General features: G+C 37.5%; 1 long non-coding RNA gene across 1 annotated transcript in view; it reads right to left on the reverse strand.

Annotated features, from left to right (window-relative positions):
- Window positions 1–485: 485 nt before the first annotated feature.
- The window catches only part of LOC140624394 (uncharacterized), a 45,249-nt gene continuing 26,154 nt past the window's right edge, over window positions 486–19,580 (reverse strand). The window contains exons 4-5 of the long non-coding RNA XR_012023868.1: window positions 3,101–3,264; window positions 486–2,732 (exon numbers count right to left, since the gene is read on the reverse strand). This is a non-coding gene — a long non-coding RNA (uncharacterized lncRNA). The remainder of the gene's footprint in view (window positions 2,733–3,100; window positions 3,265–19,580) is intronic.

Genomic DNA, 19,580 nt, shown 5'->3' on the forward strand with positions numbered 1-19,580 from the left:
ATGAGGAAACTTAATGGGGTGATGGATATATTCAATGTATTAATTGTGGTGATGGTTTCACAAATGTATTCGTATGTCAAGACTTATACCTCAATAATCCTGTTTTTAAAATAACAAATGTTGAGAAGAATATGGAGAAGTTGGAACCCTTCTACACTGCTAGAGGGGATGAACAATGGTGTAACCACTTTAGAAAACAGTGTGGCAGTTTCCCAAAAGGTTAAACACAGATCAATTCTACAATAAAGTATATGTTCATTAGAAATGAAATCATAGACCCACAAAAGAAATTTCACAGAAATATTCATAGCAACATATGAATAATAGCCAAAAGCTGGAAACAGACCAATTCTATCACCTAATGAGTGGATAAACAAATGTGGTATGTTCATAGTATGGGATATTAATTGGCCACAAAAGTGAATGAGGTATGATACATACTTCAGCATGGTTAACCTTTGAAATATTACACTAGTTAAAATAAATTCAAACACAAAGAACCAGGATTTTATTATTCCTCTTATATAAGGAACCTACAATAGGCAAGTTCATATAGACAGCAATAAGAAGAATCAGTGAACTTGAAAATCATTTGAAAGTACCCTATGTAAGGAATAAAGAGACAATGATTGAAGAAAAATCAACATCTCAAAGAACTGTGGAACAGTGTGACGTATCCCTATATACATGTAATGGGTATCCTAGAAAAAGAGGACAAGTAAAGTAGGCAGGAAAAATTAAAGCAATAAATAATAAAAAGACCTCTCAATTTGATAAGAATATTAATCTACAGTTTGGAGAAGCTCAACAAATCCAAAGTGTGAAAAAAACAGAACCATACTTGAATGTAATGGAACTGTTTAAAGTCAAAGTCAAAAAGAACTCTAGAAAGAAGAGAAAAACAACCTATGAATAAGGGAGCAACAATACAATTCATAGCTAATCTCTCTAATCAGAAACCCTGGTGGTAGGGGCACCTGGGTGCCTCAATGGTTGAGGATCTGCCTTTGGCTCACTAGGGTCCAGGGATTGAGTCCCACATCGGCTTTTCACAAGGAGCCTGCTTCTCCCTTTGCCTATGTGTCTGCCTGTCTGTCTCTCATGAATGAATAAATAAAATCTTGAAAAAAAAAAAAAAAAGAAAAAGAAAACCTGGCAATGAGAAGACAATGTAATGACATATTCAGTCTTGGACTTGAGTTTGGGAAAGGCACTGACAACTGTAGAACTCTATATCACGTAAAATTATCTTTCAGAAATGAAAGTAAAAGACATTCTTAAGAAAACAAAAAAACTAAGCTTTTGTTGCTAACAGGCACTACTAGCATTAATAAAGTTCTTCAGGCTAAAAGAAATAATAGTAATAATAGTTAACAGTAAGTCAGATCCACATGAAGGAATAAAGAGTACCAGAAATGGTGTATATATGTGGGTAAACAATAAAAGACTGATACTTTTGTTTTCTTAATTTCTTCAAAAACCACTATAAAAGTAATTGAAAGCAGTAATTACAGTATTTTGTTGTTGAGTATAGAACATACATAAAAGTAATATAATTTACATTACTAGTACTAACAATGATGGAAAAAAATGGAACATATAGGAGCAATTTTCTGTAGTAAAGTCAGTATTTATCTGAAGTACATTTTCATAAATTAAAGATTCATTTTGTAACCCCTAAAGCAATGACTATAAAGAAACTTTATTTTTTTTTTAAATTTATTTATTTATTTATGATAGTCACACACATAGAGAGAGAGAGAGAGGCAGAGACACAGGCAGAGGGAGAAGCAGGCTCCATGCATCAGGAGCCCGACATGGGATTCGATCCCGGGTCTCCAGGATCGCGCCCTGGGCCAAAGGCAGGCGCCAAACCACTGCGCCACCCAGGGATCCCAGTATAAAGAAACTTTAAACGAAATGTAATAACCTAATCAAAAGTGGAATTACATTGTTACAATGAAATTATATATATTTAACATATAAGACCTCAAAGGAGTAATAGAAGATCAAGAAGGACATTTTAAAAAACAAATATAATGATGAAAAATACAGCACTGTCAATAATTATAATAATTGTGAATGGACTTCAGTAGAAAGGCAGATACTTACATTTATTCCTTTTTTTTTTTTTTTTTTTTTTACATTTCTTTATTCCTATAGGACACTATTATGTCCTCCATTTGCCCTTCCAAATCCACTCTTAAGTCTACTTTGCTTTTGACCTTAGAAAACTGATTTTCTGGATTTTATGAGTAAAATAATCCTCTGGCACCTGGTCAATTTCTACTAATGAAGACAGCCCTTCAAATATATCAGAAAAATAGAGTATGTAGCCAAGGTATTTATCCCTGTGGTTCCCTCACTGTTAGGGCACCTTACGCTATCTATGTTTCTATACTGGAAACATTTTCTACACTATTCTCTTCTGATAGTACAGTAAATAACCCCCCTTTACTCAAACCTATGACCAAAAGGACAATAAGAGCTCTACTGGTATTAGCCCTGGGTTATTGTATTGTTCCTTGTGGTTTCTCTTCACCCTCACTTTTATGAATAGTGTCTTTGTATATTAACTTTCTTTGAATTATTCCAAATTGTGCCATCTGTGTGCTGAGAGAATTCTGACTGATATATATAGCTGTGATTGTTTAGGTAGGATGTTCGTTCTCTTTTCCATATTAGCCATCTTCTCTTCCAAGGATTTTTCTGTATTTATATTTTTCTTCATTCTAAAAAACATTAAAAACTCTTTCACGTCTTTATTCAGATTTAGTCTCCCAGGAATGCATATTTTAACTATTTTTGTTATTTTGCATTAGGTAATTCTTCATATGGACTAATTGCTTCTGTATTCATGCTGTCTTTTCTCCTCTGCCTCACTCATGTTGTCTATTTTCTGTCTCTCCTGTTGCATCTTTGAGGTAACCAAACAAATGAATACTAGATGTTTATATTTTGTTCAGAGGAAACTATTTTTAGAATGTATGCTATTTTGCACATCTTTTACTTTTGCTGCAGTGTTTTTTTTCCTTTTCTTTTTTAAAGCTGTTATTTTTAAATAATCTCTACACCCAACATGGGATTTGAACTCACAAACCTGAAATCAAGAGTCATGTGCTGGGCAGCCCCGGTGGCGCAGCGGTTAGTGCCGCCTTCAGCCTGGGGTGTTTTCCTGGAGACCCAGGATTGAGTCCCGCGTCGTCGGGCTCCCTGCATGGAGCCTGCTTCTCTCTCTGCCTGTGTCTCTGCCTCTCTCTCGCTCTAAATAAATAAATAAATAAATAAATAATAATAAAAAAAAAGAGTCATGTGCTGAGCCAGCCAGGTGCACCCCTACCCCTACAGTGTTTGTTCAAAGCAATCTTTTCTTTTCTTTTCTTCTTTTCTTCTCCCTCCCTCCCTCCCTCCCTCCCTCCCTCCCTCCCTCCCTCCCTCCCTCCCTCCCTTCCTTCCTCCCTTCCTTCCTTCCTTCCTTCCTTCCTTCCTTCCTTCCTTCCTTCCTTCCTCTGTCTCTCTGGCCTACATACTCATGTAAGTCTATCTGGCATTGTTTTCAAGGATAGTATTGAAGAAAGACCCCTAAAAATCCTAACTTTAAAACAACTGCTGGCAAGTAGCCCTTTAAGCATTGACTTTGAAGTCAAGCTTCTTCTTCAGTTTGTAATACCTATAGATGGATCAATTGGCCTGTGTTGTGATTTTTTACATTAATTATTTAACTTTTTATTTGTTTTATATTTTTTAAGTTTTTGTTCCAAGTTAGTTACCGTACAGTGCTATATTACTTTCAAATGCATAATATAGTGATTTAACAACTCCATACATCACACAGTGTTCATCACAAGTCCACTCCTTAAATTGTCATCACATATTTAAACCATCCCCCACTCACCTCCCCTCCGGTAATCATTTCTTTTTTTTTTTTTTAATTTTTATTTATTTATGATAGTCACAGAGAGAGAGAGAGAGAGGCAGAGACATAGGCAGAGGGAGAAGCAAGCTCCATGCACAGGGAGCCCGACGTGGGATTCGATCCCGGGTCTCCAGGATCGCGCCCTGAGCCAAAGGCAGGCACTAAACCACTGCGCCACCCAGGGATCCCAATCATTTCTTCTCTATAGTTAAAGAATCTGTTTCTTGGTTTGCCACACTCTCTCTCAATTTCTTTTTTTTCCACTTACTCATTTGTTTTGTTTCTTAAATTCCCAATATTACTGAAATCATATGATATTTGTCTTTCTCTGACAGACTTATTTCACTTAGCATTATACTGTCTAGCTCCATCCATGTTATTGCAAATAGAATGGCAAGATTTCTATTTTTTATGGCCAAATAAGATTCCAGTGTATGGTGTGTGTGTGTTTGTATGCGTGCATATGTGTGCGTGCATATGTGTGCGTGCATGTGTGTGTACCACATCTTTTTCCATTCATTAATCAGTGGACACTTGGCTATTGTAAACAATACTGCTTATAAACATAGAGGTGCATGTATCCCTTTGAATTAGTGCTTTTGTGGGACACATGATTGGCTTAGTCTGTAGAGCATGGGATTCTTTTTTTTTTTAATTTTTTTTTTTAAGATTTTATTTATGTGTTCATAGAGACACAGAGAGAGAGAGAGGCAGAGACACAGGCGGAGGGAGAAGCAGGCTCCATGCAGAGAGCCTGATGTGGGACTCGATCCAGGGTCTCCAGGATCACACCCTGGGCTGCAGGCGGCGCTAAACCGCTGCGCCACCGTGGCTGCCCGAGCATGGGATTCTTGATCTCCAAGTTGTGAGGTCAAGCCCCACATTGGGCATAGAATTTACTTAAAAAGTTATGAATTAGGGGTGCCTGGGTGGTCAGTCATTGGAGTGTCTGCCTTTAACTCAGGTCATGATCCCAGAGTTCTGGGATGGAGCCCTGCAGCTGCTCCCTGATCAGCAGGATCTGTTTCCCCTTTTCCTTCCAACCTCTTGTGCATACTCTCTCTTTCTCTCAAATAAATAAAATCTTTAAAAAATTATGAATTGGGATCCCTGGGTGGCGCAGTGGTTTAGCGCCTGCCTTTGGCCCAGGGCGCGATCCTGGAGACCCTGGATCGAGTCCCACGTCGGGCTCTCGGAGCATGGAGCCTGTTTCTCCCTCTGCCTATGTCTCTGCCTCTCTCTCTCTCTCTTTCTCTCTCTGTGACTATCATAAATAAATAAAAATTAAAAAAAATTATGAATTAGTGTGTTTGTATTCTTTGTGTAAATACCCAGTAGTGCAATTGCTGAATCGTAGGATATTTCTGTTTTTAACTTTCTGAGGAGTCTGTATACTGTTTTCCAGTGGCTGCACTAGTTGGCATTGCTGCAACAGTACAAGGGGTTCCTTTTTTTCCACATCCTCACTAACATCTGTTGTTTCTTATGTTTTTGATTTTAGCCATCCTGGCCAGTGTGAGGTAATATCTCATTATGAAAAACGATGATGAGTATCTTTCATGTGTCTGTTAGCTATCTGTATATTTTCTTTGGAAAAAATGTCTGTTCATAACTTCTGCCTATTTTTTAATTTTTTTTTTTTTTAGGTGTTGAGTTGTATCAGTTCTTTGTATATTTTGGATATTAACCCTTTATCAGATATGTCATTTGCAAATATCTTCTTCCATTCTGTAGGTTGCCTTTTAGTTTTGTTGATTGTTTCCTTCATTGTGCAGAAGCGTTTTATTTTGATACAGTCCCAAAGTTTATTTTTGCTGCATTTCCCCTGCCTCAAAGGACCTATCTAGAAAAATGTTGCTATAGCCAATGTCAGAGAAGTTACTGCCTGTGTTCTCTTCTAGGATTTTTATGGTTTCAGGTCCCACATTTAGGTCCTTAATCCATTTTTTAAAAGATTGATTGATTGATTGATTGATTGAGAGTGGTGGAGGGGCAGAGGGAGAGGGGCAGAGGGAATCTTAAGCAGACTCCTTGTTGAGTGTGGAGCCTGATGCAGCTTGAGCCCAGGACTCATTAGATCACAACCAGACCTAAAACCAAAATTTATATTCTCAACTGACAGCCATTCCAGCTCCCTGTCTTTAATCCATTTTCATTTTTTTTGTGTGTGTGTATGGTGTTAGAAAGTGGTCCAATTTCATTATTTTGTAAATAGCTGTTAAGTTTTCACTACACCATTTATTGAAGAGACACATTAGCTATTCTTTCCTACTTTGTTGAAGATTATATAATTATTGTTTTATTTCAGGATTTTCTATTCCACTCTATTGATCTATGTGTTTATTTTTGTGCTAGTATTATATTGTTTTGATTACTACAGCTTTGTAATATAACTTGAATTCTGGAATTGTAATGCCTCCAGCTTTATTTTCCTTTTTTTAAAGGTTGCTTTAGCTATTTGGGATGTCCTGTGTTTTGTTTTGCTTTTGCTTTGTGTTGCATTTTCTGTCAAAACTAGTCTCAGACCTCATTTTACAATGCTTCAAATATATGTGCTGTATTCAAGTGTATCTTTCTACCCTTTTTCCACTCCCAGTATGCATAATTTCATATGTTCCCACCCTGTGCCTTACTTGTTTATATATTTTATTCTGGCAGTTATAGACTCTGAAGATATTACAGAAAAAAGAAGCTAAGGTGAAACCTTTGGCATGCTTCTGATTCTGGATGCCTTTGTACAACTGGGAAATATTATACATTATAACAGAATAGAAGTTGAGTCTTTACCTACCTATGTTAGTCTGTGCTATTCTTGTTCAAAGAATATATTTCTGATTCCATTCCATTGTTACAACAGTGAAAGATCCACCAAGGCTTTGGCTTTTTTTGTTTAAACTTCCTGTACTACTTTTTTAGGTTAACTCCCAACTCCAGTTAATGTTATTGCTTTTTTTGTACTCCATTGACTCCCAAAGAATTTCAGATATGGAAGAATTTGTTAGAGATTATCTTTAGAATTTTCTGTTTGGTAACAATCTTTAGAATTTTCTGTTTGGTAACAATATGGTCCAGAAGTTAAAGTAAGATTCCCCTGTGAAAAACCAAATGTAATAAAATATATGCAGGTCTTCTGATTACCAGTCCATTGCCCTTGCCTTTATTTCATGCTACATCTTTTTTTTTTTTTTTTTTGTATTTTTTATTGGAGTTCGATTTGTCAACATATAACACCCAGTGCTCATCCTGTGAAGTGTCCCCCCTCAGTGTTCATCACCCAGTCACCCCATCCCCCTGCCCACCTCCCTTTCCACCACCCCTTGTTCGTTTCCCAGAGTCTCTCATGTTCTGTTACCCTCACTGATATTTCTCACTCATTTTTCTCTCCTTTCCCCTTTATTCCCTTTCAGTATTTTTTATATTCCCTAAATGAATGAGACCATATAATGTTTGTCCTCCAATTGACTTACTTCATTCAGCATAATACCCTCCAGTTCAATCCACATTGAAGCAAATGGTGGGTATTTGTCGTTTCTAATGGCTGAGTAATATCCCATTGTATATATAGACCACATCTTCTTTATAAAGGAGAACTCTCTTGCACTGTTGGTGGGAATGTGAACTGGTGCAGCCACTCTGGAAAACTGTGTGAAGGTTCCTCAAAGAGTTAAAAATAGAACTGCCCTACCACCCAGCAATTGCACTACTGGGGATTTACCCCAAAGATACAGATGCAGTGAAACAGCAGGACACCTGCACCCCAATATTTATAGCAGCAATGTCTACAATAGCCACACTGTGGAAGGAGCCTCAGTGTCCATTGAAACATCTTTTATTATTTGAGCTTATTTGTCAATGAACCCACATTAGAAGGAGTACTAGTATAATGGTCAGTATATCTAGATTTTAATAACAGATATATCACTAATTAGCTAAATGATTTTAGAAGTCACTGAACTTTATTTGTAATTACAACATACATCATATAAGCTGGCTGATCCAGGTTTTCTTTACATTTTAAATTTCAGTTCCAAATAAAATGGAATGGAGTACTGATACATGGTACAATATGGGTGACCTTAAAAACATCATGCAATGTGGAAGAAGCCAGGCACAAAAGGCCACATTATTGTATGGTTCTTTTTCTATGTAGTGTCCAGGATACGCAAAGCCATAGGGAGAGAAAGTCAATTAGTGGTTTCCAGGAACTCTGGGGGAAGTGGGGAATTTGATAATGACTATTAATGGTTATGGGGTATCTTTTTTTTTTTTAAGATTATTTATTTATTCATGAGAGACACACAGAGAGAGATGTGGAGACATAGGCAGAGAGAGAAGCAGGCTGCATGCAGGAAGCCCGATGTGGGACTCAGTCCTGGGACTCCAGGATCACGCCCTGGGCCGAAGGCAGGCGCTAAACTGCTGAGCCACCCAGGGATTCCCTATGGGGTATCTTTTTAGGATAATGAAAATCTGAAATTAGACAGTGGTAGTGATTACACAAATTTGTGAATATACTCAAAAACACTAAATTGCACATTGTAAAAGAGTAAGTTTTAGGATTCCTGGGTGGCTAGGTCAGTTAAGTGTCTGACTCTTGATTTCATCTCAGGTCAAGATCTCAGAGTTGTAAGATTGAGCCACCTGTCAGGTCCGTGCTGGGTGTGGATCCTGTTTGGGATTCAGAAAGCTATACAATCATTCCATTACTGTTTTCTGAGATGGCCATTATAATGCAGCAGCCATTTCCCATTTTTTTCTATATTCACAGAATAAATGGATTAAATTCTTGGATATATCATTCTCCACAGATATGAAGAAAGGTAGTATTACCTTGATAGCATTATGTGTGGGGATTTAGATTTCTATGGTTTTTAGCAGGAATCTTTTAACAGTTGAAAATTAATAGGGATTTCTGTTTCTGAACAAGATGGACTAATTGAACAAGGTTTACCCTCCTACCTGAAATAAATGGAAAAAAGAATGAATTTATGAAACAAATGGTTTTCAAGACATTGGACATGAGGTTAGCAAAGGACATTCTTTCCTGAAAGACAAGGTGAGCCCTATTGTCTCTTGCTGTGTTGAAAGACTATCTAGGCCCTGTCACAAGGTAGGTAAATGGATGCAGAGTTCAGAGAGTTGAGGAGATATTGCTGAGAATCTGTGACAACAGAGAGCCCTGGAATTCACAGGGTGAAGTACTGAAGTGGAGAGAATTACAACCAGAGATTTTCAGAGAACCCCCCTTAAGTTTTCAAGGGTATTGATCAGTATATGAATACGAAGATACTGCCTGAGGCTGGGGAAAGAACCATTGAAAAGGGTTAGAGGGAAGAGTGAAGTTCTGACAGGGATAGGAATAATGTTTGTTTCTATATTCCAGCCTAGAGAACCCCACAATTCATAAAGCATTGGGTACAGTGTTTTAAAAAATCTTGTCTTAGGAGTGTGCGATACTTAGCCTTAAACATGAATGCTGCTGGGTTCCTACTTTAAAAATCTTAATGTCGGGATCCCTGGGGCGGGGGGAAATCTTAATGTCAAAACCTGAAAAGATCAAACAGTTCCAAGTAACTTAACTGCATCCCAGGAAAAAAGCTCAAGAATATTTATGGGATTATGAAACTGTCCACCTAATAAAGTAAAATTCACAATTCCTGAAACATGGTAGAAATTTATTAGGCAAGGGGCATCTGGGTGGCTAAGTTGGTAGAGCATGCAACTCTTGATCCTGGGGTCATGAGTTCAAGCCCCATATTGAGGGCAGAGCTTACTTAATTTTTAAGAATGTTTGTTTTAAAGAAAATTACTAGCGTGCAAAGACACAAGAAACTATGATAAACAATAAGGAAATAAATAAATTGCAACTAATTCAGAATTAATACAGATGGTAGAAATAGTAAGGATCAAAAGTTATTATAAGTGTATGCATTTGTAAAAGCTAGAGAAAAGATTGATCATGAAAATGAGTATTTTTCCATAGAATAATGAAGATAGAAAAGACTCAAAATGAACTTCTAGTGCTGATAAATAATACCTAAGATGATAAATATACTAATGGAATTAACAGCTGATTTTATGTTGCAGAAGAAAGATTAATGGAGATGAAGACACAACATTAGAAACTACTAAAAATGAATCACAAAGCAAAATACATTAAAAAAATTAATAAACATCACTGAGCTCTGGGACAACTTCAGGTAGTGTAGTATATTTGTAATTGGACTTCTCCACAGAGACAAATGGCAGAAAAAATATTTGAAGAAATAAAGGCTGAAATTTTTCTGAATTAGGTGAAAGCTATAAACTTGAAGATTCAAGAAGCTCAATGAAGTCCCAAACCAAGAAACATGAAGAAAACTGCATCAGAGCAGGTCATCATTAAATTGTTCAAAAGAAGTGAAAAAGAGAAAATCTTGAAAGCAGTTTGAGGAAAAGAGACACATGACTTAGAGGGCAACAAACAGAAGAATTTTAGGAGATTTTCAGAAACAATATAATCAAGAAGACCATAGCCAATTTCTTTAAAATACTTAAAGAGGGGGCGCCTGGGTGGCTCATTCGATTAACTGTCTGACTCTTAGATTTGGCTCAGGTCTTGATGTCATGGCTCATGGAATCCAGCCCTGTGTTGTTCTCCACAGTCAGTGGGAGTCTGCTTGGATATTTTCTCCCTCTGTCCTTTCCCCTGCTCACATGCTCTCTTTCTCAAATAAATAAGTAAATTTAAAATAATACATAAAGGGAAAAAAAACCTTAATTCTATAGTTGTTATTATAGAATAGTATAGAATTTGGGATGCCTGGGTGGCTCAGTGGCTAAGCGTCTGCCTTCGGCTCAGGGTGTGATCCTGAGGAATCCCAGGATTGAGTCCTACATCAATGTAGGATGTCTCTGACTCTCTCTCTCTGTCTCTCATGAATAAATAAATAAAATCTTGGGCAGGCTGGGTAGTTCAGCCAGTTTAGCGCTGCCTTCAGCCCAGGGTGTGATCCTGGAGATCTGGGATCGAGTCCCATGTCGGGCTCCCTGCATGGAGCCTGCTTCTCCCTCTGCCTGTGTCTCTGCCTCTCTCTGTCTCTGTGTTTCGCATGAATAAATAAATAAAATCTTTAAATAAATAAATAAAATATTTTTAAAAAAAGAATAGAATTCTATACCTAGCAAAAATCTTTCAAACATGGAAATGAAGTCTTTTTTAGACTTGCAGAAGCTGAAAGATAAGTGATTTTTTTATAAAGGTGCAAGGTCAATTTAATGGAGAAAGAATAGTCTTTTCAATAGGTAGAATTGGGAAAATTGGATATCTATGTGCCAGAAGTGTATTTTTATCTGTACTTTGCATGATACCTAAAAACTAATTCAAAATGGATTATAGGCCTATATATAAAAACTCAATTATAAAGATTCTAGAGGAAAACATGAGAGAAAGAGAAAATCATCATGATTTTCCATAAGGTTTTCCAAAAACGTCTGTATCTGTAAAAGTAAAAAGATAAATTGTTTTTTATCGGGAAGAAAAATTTTGCTCTTCAAATATACTCCTAAGGGAATGAAAAGACAGATGACAGTCTGTGATGATAACTTTACAAATCTGATAAAAAGACTTGTATCCAGAATGTATAAAGAGCTCTCATTACTCAGGAATTAGAAAATTTAAAACCCAGTTTTAAAAAGTATAAATGATTTGAACAGACACTTCATCAAAGAATATATAAGGATGGTAAATAAGCATATGAAATGTTAACCAACATTATTAGCTGTGGGGAAATTCAAATTAATACATAAATCAGATTATACCAGATACCTATTAGAGTGACCAGAATTAAAAAGACATACCACCCCTATGTTTTGGCTAGAATGTAAAAAGATCTGGAGGATTCACTCATTGCTGGTGGGAATGTAGAATGATACAATCACTATGGAAAACAGTTTAGTGATTTCTTAAAAAATTAAATATATGTTTACTATATGATTCAGTCATTCCACTCCTTGGTATATATTCAAAAGAATTGGTTAAAAAAGTGGTAACATAGATCTGCGAGACACAGAGAGAGAAAGACGCATAGACATAGGCAAAGGGAGAAGCAGGCTTCTTGCAGGGAGCCTGTTGTGGGACTCAGTCCCAGGGCCCCGGGATCATGACCTGAGCCAAAGGCAGATGCTCAACTGCTGAGCCATCCAGGTGTCCCATGCATACAATTTTGTACATGAAATTTTATAGCAGCATTATTTGTAATAGCCAAAGGTGGCTATTGCAATAAAAATGTTAATCAACTGATGAATAGATAATAAAATCTGGTATCTATACAATGGAATACAACTTAACAACAAAATGGAATGAATAGTTAGTATATGGAACCAAACTGATGAATATCAAAAGAATTATGCTGAGTGGAAGAAGCCAGACAAAAAAAGAATACATACCATACAATTTAATTTATGTAAAATTCTAGAATATGCAAACTGAGTCCATTGTGACTGAAAGCAAATCAGTGGTTGAGGGTCATCAGAGTTGGGTAATGTAGAAAAGTGGGAGGGAGATACTATAAAGGAGCAGGACCGGGATCCCTGGGTGGCGCAGCGGTTTGGCGCCTGCCTTTGGCCCAGGGCGCGATCCTGGAGACCCAGGATCGAATCCCACATCAGGCTCCCAGTGCATGGAGCCTGCTTCTCCCTCTGCCTGTGTCTCTGCCTCTCTCTCTCTCTCTCTGTGACTATCATAAATAAATAAAAATTAAAAAAAATAAAAAATAAAAAAAATAAAGGAGCAGGACCTAGTGCATACAGAGGCAGAATTTAAACCCCAGTAATCTAATAACTCTAGGGCATATGCTGTTATAATCAAAGGGAAACTGATAGCAAGCCTAAATTAAATTATGAAGTATTTTAAAAAGTGAAAGAACATGAGGAATCTTTTGAGGGTAACAGATATGTCCATAATGTTGAAAGCTATGTATGTGTGTGTGTGTGTGTGTGTGTATGTATAGATAGATGACAAAATGATCTAATTATAAGTTCTAAATATGTACAATCTATTGTATGCACATTACATGAAGTCCTCACTTTGCATACCTCCAATATGCACAGGTTTTAGTGTATCTAATTAAACTATACCCACCCACCCCCCCTAAAAACATGGTTCAAATTTAATCTACAACATAACATTCCTTTTAAGTAATTGCATGGATTACAAACTTTTCTCCTAACCATTCAGCTTACAAATCACTATTTAGAGATTCCTGGATGGCTCAGCAATTGGGAGTCTGCCTTCCACTCAGGGTGTGATCCCAGAGTCCTCAGATGGAGTCCCTCCCTCACGGGGCTCCCTGCATGGAACCTGCTTCTCCCTCTGCCTGTGCCTATGCCTCTCTCTCTGTGTGTCTCTCATGAATAAATAAATAAATAAATTCTTTAAAGAAAATCACTAAATAACAGATGCAGGTCATGATAGTGACCAGTCATAGTACTTTTTCCAAAGTTTGTTGATGATTTTTCACTGCATATATATTATTTCATGTACAAACAGCAAAGCATGTAGTTGTGTTGCCTCTTTGCCTCCTCAGTGATCTATCCACATTAACCTTTTGCCAAAATGAATAATCAAAAGAGGGAATTGGCTGACTGATAGAGTTAATTTTATGTGTCAATTTGACAGTGCCATTGGGTGCCCAGATATTTGGTCAAACATTATTCTGTGTGCTTCTGTGAGGGTGTTTTTGGATGAAATTAACATTTGAATCAGTAGACTGAATAAAACAGATTGCTTGACTAATGTGTGTGGCCTTCATCCAATCAATTGAAAGCCTAAATAAAACTAAATGGCTGACCTTTGAGTAAGAGGAAACTCCTCCTGCCTGGCTGATGCACTATGACATTAGTCTTTTCATGCCTTTGGCTCTTCTTGAGTCTTGATCCTGCCAGTTCTTGTATTGAAACTTACAATATAGATTCTCCTGATACTTAGGACTTTGGAATCAGTATGGAACTATATCATCAGCTCTTCTGGATCTCCAGCTTGTCTACTGCAGATCACAAGACTACTCAACCTCCAATATTGCATGAGCCAATTCCTTATAATAAATCTCTTTCTGTATATATACTATTAGTTGTATCTCTGGAAATTCCTGACCAAAATCAGGAAGAGGGATGCTGCTGTATCAAATACCTAAACACGTGGAAGTGGCTTTGGAACTGGGTAATGGGTAGAGAAGCTAGAAATGTTATAAAGTGCATGCTAAAGGATGAATGTTAAAGGCAATTCTGATGCAGCCTCAGAAAGAAAAGAGAGGAGCTGAAGAGAAAGCTTCCATTTTCTTAGAGAATATATAAATAATCATGAACACAACTTTGGTAGATAAATGGGTATTAAACCATTCTTGGTGAAGTCTGACAGAAATGAGGGACAGGATATTAAGAACTGGAGGAAAGGTAATCTTCATTTTAAAGTGGGAAAACTTGGGTAAATTTTGTTCTTGTGTGTTGTGAAAGAGAGCTTCTGAATGATGAAATTGAATATTTGGCAAAGCATATTTCTTTTTATTTTTTAAAAGATTCTATTTATTTATTTATGAGAGGCACAGAGAGAGAGAGGCAGAGTCAGAGGCAAAGGGAGAAGCAGGCTCCCTGTGGGGAGCCTGATGCAGGACTTGATCCCAGGACCCCGGGTCACGACCTGAGCCAAAGGCAGATGCTCAACCACTGAGCCACCCAGGCACCCCTGGCAAAGAATATTTCTAGGCAAAGCATTAAATGTGTGATGTGAGTCTTTATTACTTATAGTAATATGTGAGAAGTGAGATAAATTGAAGACAGAATTGTTAAACAAAAAGCAACTAGAATTTGAAAATTTGGTAAATTTTCAGCCCATCCATATTGAAAAAACTGAAAAGCTTGTTCTAAAAAAAATGCTAAAGCTATGGCTGAACAACCATTTGATAAAGAGATCATGGATGCAATTCATGAATATAATTAACCATTTAAGCAGTACCCGGCACTAGAGATGGGATTATACCAGGAGAGACCCTATCAGTTTGAACCAAAGAGGACAGAGAAAGCAGGACAAAATGAAGGATGGTTGTAGGAATTTGTAGATTCCATAGACAACTATGGACCTATTCAGCTGGAAATGTGTGCTATTTTTTTTTTTTTTTTAAGAGAGAGATGTCTGGGAGGGATAAAGAGAGAGAGAGAATCTTAAACAGGCTCCACACCCACCATGGATCCTATTGTAGGGCTTGATCTCACTACTCTGACATCATGACCTGAGCTGAAATCAAAGAGTAGGACGCTTATCCTACTGAGCCACCCAGGCAAACTATGAAGGCTATTCTTAAAAAAAATGAAGAATGACCCCAAAACAGATTCAGAGATCTTTAAGGCTGCCTCTTGCACTACAGGCCTGGGGAATAAGTCTGTTTTCAAAGGGCCCTTGAAGAGAGTCATGAGGTTAGGACTGCCCTGCAGAGTTATAGGAGTGAGTCTGCTATTTCAGTGGGCCTAAAAAATAGGGTATTGAGCCAAAGGTGGTGTTTCTCAAACCTAAAGCTCTAATGGAATTTGACTTGCTAGATTTTGGACTTGCTTATAACCTGTCACCTTTCCTTTCTTTCCTGTTTCTTTCCTCTGCCTGTCCCACTATTGTATTTTGGAACTTGTCTGGTTTCACATGTTTACAGCTGAAGAATTTTCTTTAATGATGAATTGTACCTTGAATCTTACCCATGTCTAATTCAGATACCATTTATTTTTATTTTTATTTTTTTAAATTTTTTATTTATTTATGATAGTCACACACACAGAGAGAGAGGCAGAGACATAGACAGAGGGAGAAGCAGGCTCCATGCACCGGGAGCCTGACGTGGGATTCGATCCCGGATCTCCAGGATCGCGCCCTGGGCCAAAGGCAGGCGCCAAACCGCTGCGCCACCCAGGGATCCCTCAGATACCATTTAGATGAGACTTTGGACTTTATTTTATTTTTAAAAATATTTTATTTATTTATTCACAAGAGACACAGAGAGAGAGAGAGAGGCAGAGGGAGAAGCAGGCTCCATGCAGGGAGCCTGATGTGGGACTCGATCTCAGGTCTCCAGGATCATGCCCTGGGCCGAAGGCAGGTTTTAAACTGCTGAGCCACCCAGGGTCCAAGACTTTGGACTTTAAAGTTGATGCTGGCATTAAGTAAGACTTTTGGGGGTTGTTGGGATAAAATTAATGTATTTTGCATATGGGAACAGTATCAATATTGGAGTGCCAAGGGTGGAATGTTATAAACTGGATGTTTGTGTCCAACCAAATTTCTTACATTGAAACCTTAACCCCCAATGTAACTTTATATTTAGAGATGGGTCCTCTAAGTAATTAAGATTGAATGAGGTCATAAGAATGGGCCATGACCCAATGGGATTAATATCCGTTTAAAAAGAGACACCAGAGGGGTGCCTCTGTGGCTCAGTTGGGAGTCAGACTCTTGCTTTGGACTTAGGTCATGATCTCAGGGTTGTGGGATGGAGCCCTACATGGGCTCTGTGCTCAGCTTGGAGACTGCTTGGGATTTTCTCTCTCCCTTCACTCCCCCTCCCAATAAATAAGTCCTAAAGAAGAAGGAGGAAAAGGAGAGGAAGGAGAGGAAGAAGGAGAAGAAGAAAAAGAAGAAGGAGAGGGAGGGGGAGGAGGAGATACTAGAGGTGTGGAGGTGAGGGTGGAGGCCTTAAGGGGGAAAAAAAAAAAGAGGGGTCTCCTAGCTGGCTCAGTCAGTAGAGAATCTGACTCTTGATCTCTGAGTGATGAGTTCAAGCCCCATGTAGAGGTTACTAAAAATAAATAAACTTTTAAGAAAAGGAAAATATATCAAAGGCTTATTTTCATTCTATCATATGAAACCATAAGCAGATAACAGCCACCAACAAGCCAAGAGAATTGAGAATGAAGCCTACCTCATCAGTACCTTCTTACAAAATTGAGAAACAAATTTTTGTTGTTTAAGCTATCCAGATGGTGATATTTTTTTATTGCTGAATAGGCTAACACTGACAAAGATGAGAGTGCGGCAAAAACAATAACAACAACAAAAAAAAACTCTATGATAATTCTATTAGTGAAATTCAAATCTATCTTAAATAGAGTTAGTTACAGATGAAATACCTGACTGTGGGATTATTGATACTAATGTTATTCAAAAGATTCTAGATATTAAGTCAGAGGAATTTAGTGAAAATGAAGTTATCAGCATAAATGAGGAATGTGGTTGTGACAAAAAGAATTAAGATGTCCCAGAAGAAGTCATCCAGTAAAATATTTCTGAAATAACTCTTAGGGATATTTCATGACCATGAAAGCACCAGGCTGAAATGTTGGAAGCTGATCCAGACTTAAAGTGCAGTATAAAAGGAGGTTTAGTTCCAAAATGGAAGAATAGGAGACCTTAGTTTTGTCTGGTCCCAGGAATTCAACTAGATATCTATCAAATTATTTTTAATACCTATGAACTCAACAAGAGATCTATGAAAAGAACTGCTGCAATTGTACATATAGAAAAGTGACCGATTTCTATGAGAATGACAAGATGGAAAACTCACCTCAAAAAAGAAAACAAGAGACATTACTGCCTGCCAGAGACCTAATCAGTATGGACATAAGTAAGATGTTAAGAATTAGGGTTCAGAATAACAATTAGAAAGATACTAGCCCAACTTGGAAAAAAAACCATAAAAGACACCAGAGAATACCTTTCTGGAGAAATAAAAGAACTAATATCTGGGATCCCTGGGTGGCGCAGTGGTTTAGCGCCTCCCTTTGGCCCAGGGCACGATCCTGGAGACCCGGGATCGAGTCCCACGTCGGGCTCCCGGTGCATGGAGCCTGCTTCTCCCTCTGCCTATGTCTCTGCCTCTCTCTGTGTGACTATCATAAATAAATAAAAATAAAAAAAAATAAACAATTCTCGTTCTTAATATTTGAAGCTTAACCTCTGGAGATTTCTCTGCACTTAAAACAAAAAAAAAAAAAGAACTAATATCTAATCAAGCCAAAATAAAAAAGGCTGTCAATGAGATGAAATAAAAAAATGGAGGCTCATAAGGCTAGGATAAGTGAGGCAGAAAAGAAGATCAGTGAGTTGGTGGGAATGCAAGCTGGTGCAGCCACTCTGGAAAACAGTGTGGAGGTTCCTCAAAAAAATTGAAAATAAAGATACAGTATGACCCAGCAATTACACTACTGGTTATTTACCCCAAAGATACAAATGTAATGATGTGAAGGGGCACCTTCATCCCAGTGTTTATAGCAGTAATATCCACTATACCAAACTATGGAAGGAGTTCAGATGACTATCGATAGATGAATGGATAAAGAAGATATGGTGTGTGTGTGTGTATATATATATATATAATATGTGTGTATATATATGTATCTGTACATAATATACATACAATGGAATACTACTCAGCCATCAAAAATGAAACCTTGCCATTTGCAATGATATGGGTGGAACTAGAGGATATTATGCTAAGTGAAATAAATCAATCAGAGAAACACAATAATATGATCTCACTCATATGTGAAATATAAGAAACAAAACATAGGATCATAGGGGAAGAGAGGAAAAAATAAAACAAGATGAAATCAGAGAGGGAGACAAATCATAAGAGACTCTTAATCATGGGAAACAAATTAAGGGTCACTAGAGGGGAGGAGGGTGGGGGAGTGGGGTAACTGGGTGATAAACATTAAGGAGGGCACGTGATGTTATGAGCACTGGGTATTCTATAAGATGGATGAATCTCTGAAACCAGTAATAAATTACATGTTAATTACTTCAATTTAAATAAATTTTCTAAAAAAGAATGATATAGAGGAAATATGGTGGAGAAAAAAGAAGCTGAGAAAAAGAGATAAGCAACTACTGGATCATTAGGGGAAAATTCGAGAGAAAATAATACCATAAAGTGAAACAATATTAGAATAATTTGGATCCCAAAAGAAGACGAAAGAGAGGGGTGATAGAAATATATTGGAGCAAATTCTAGCTGAGAACTTTCCTAATCTGAGGAGAGAAACAGGCATTCAAGTCTAGGAGGCACAGAGAACGCCTCTCAATATCAGTAAAAATAGGTCAACAGCTTGACATTATAATAGTGAAGTTTGCAAATTTCAGAGACAAAGAGAAAACCATGAAAGCAGCTTGGGACAAGAGGTCCTTAATTTACAAGGATAAAAAACATTAGACTGGCAGCAGACCTACCCACAGAGACCCAGCAGGCCAGAAAGGACTGACATGATATTTAGGGTGCTAAATGAGAAGAATATGCACCCAAGAATACTTTATCAGCAAGGCTGTCATTCAAAATAAAAGGAAAGATAAAAACCTTCCAGGACAAACAGAACCTAAAAAAATTGTGATCACTAAACCAGCCCTGCAAGAAATATTAAAGGAGATCCTTTAAGTGAAGAGAGAGCCCAAAAGTAATGTAGACCAGAAAGGAACAGAGACAATATATAAAGAGTGACTTTATAGGTAATACAATGGCACTAAATTCATATCTTTACTCTGAATATAAATGGGCTAAATGTCACAACCAAAAGACCCAGGGTATCAGATTGGATAAAATAGCAAGACCTATTGATATGCTATCTGCAAGAGACTTATTTGAGACCCAAAGAC

This window comes from Canis lupus, chromosome 34 (genome assembly GCF_048164855.1).
Source record: "Canis lupus baileyi chromosome 34, mCanLup2.hap1, whole genome shotgun sequence".
NCBI lineage: Eukaryota > Metazoa > Chordata > Mammalia > Carnivora > Canidae > Canis > Canis lupus.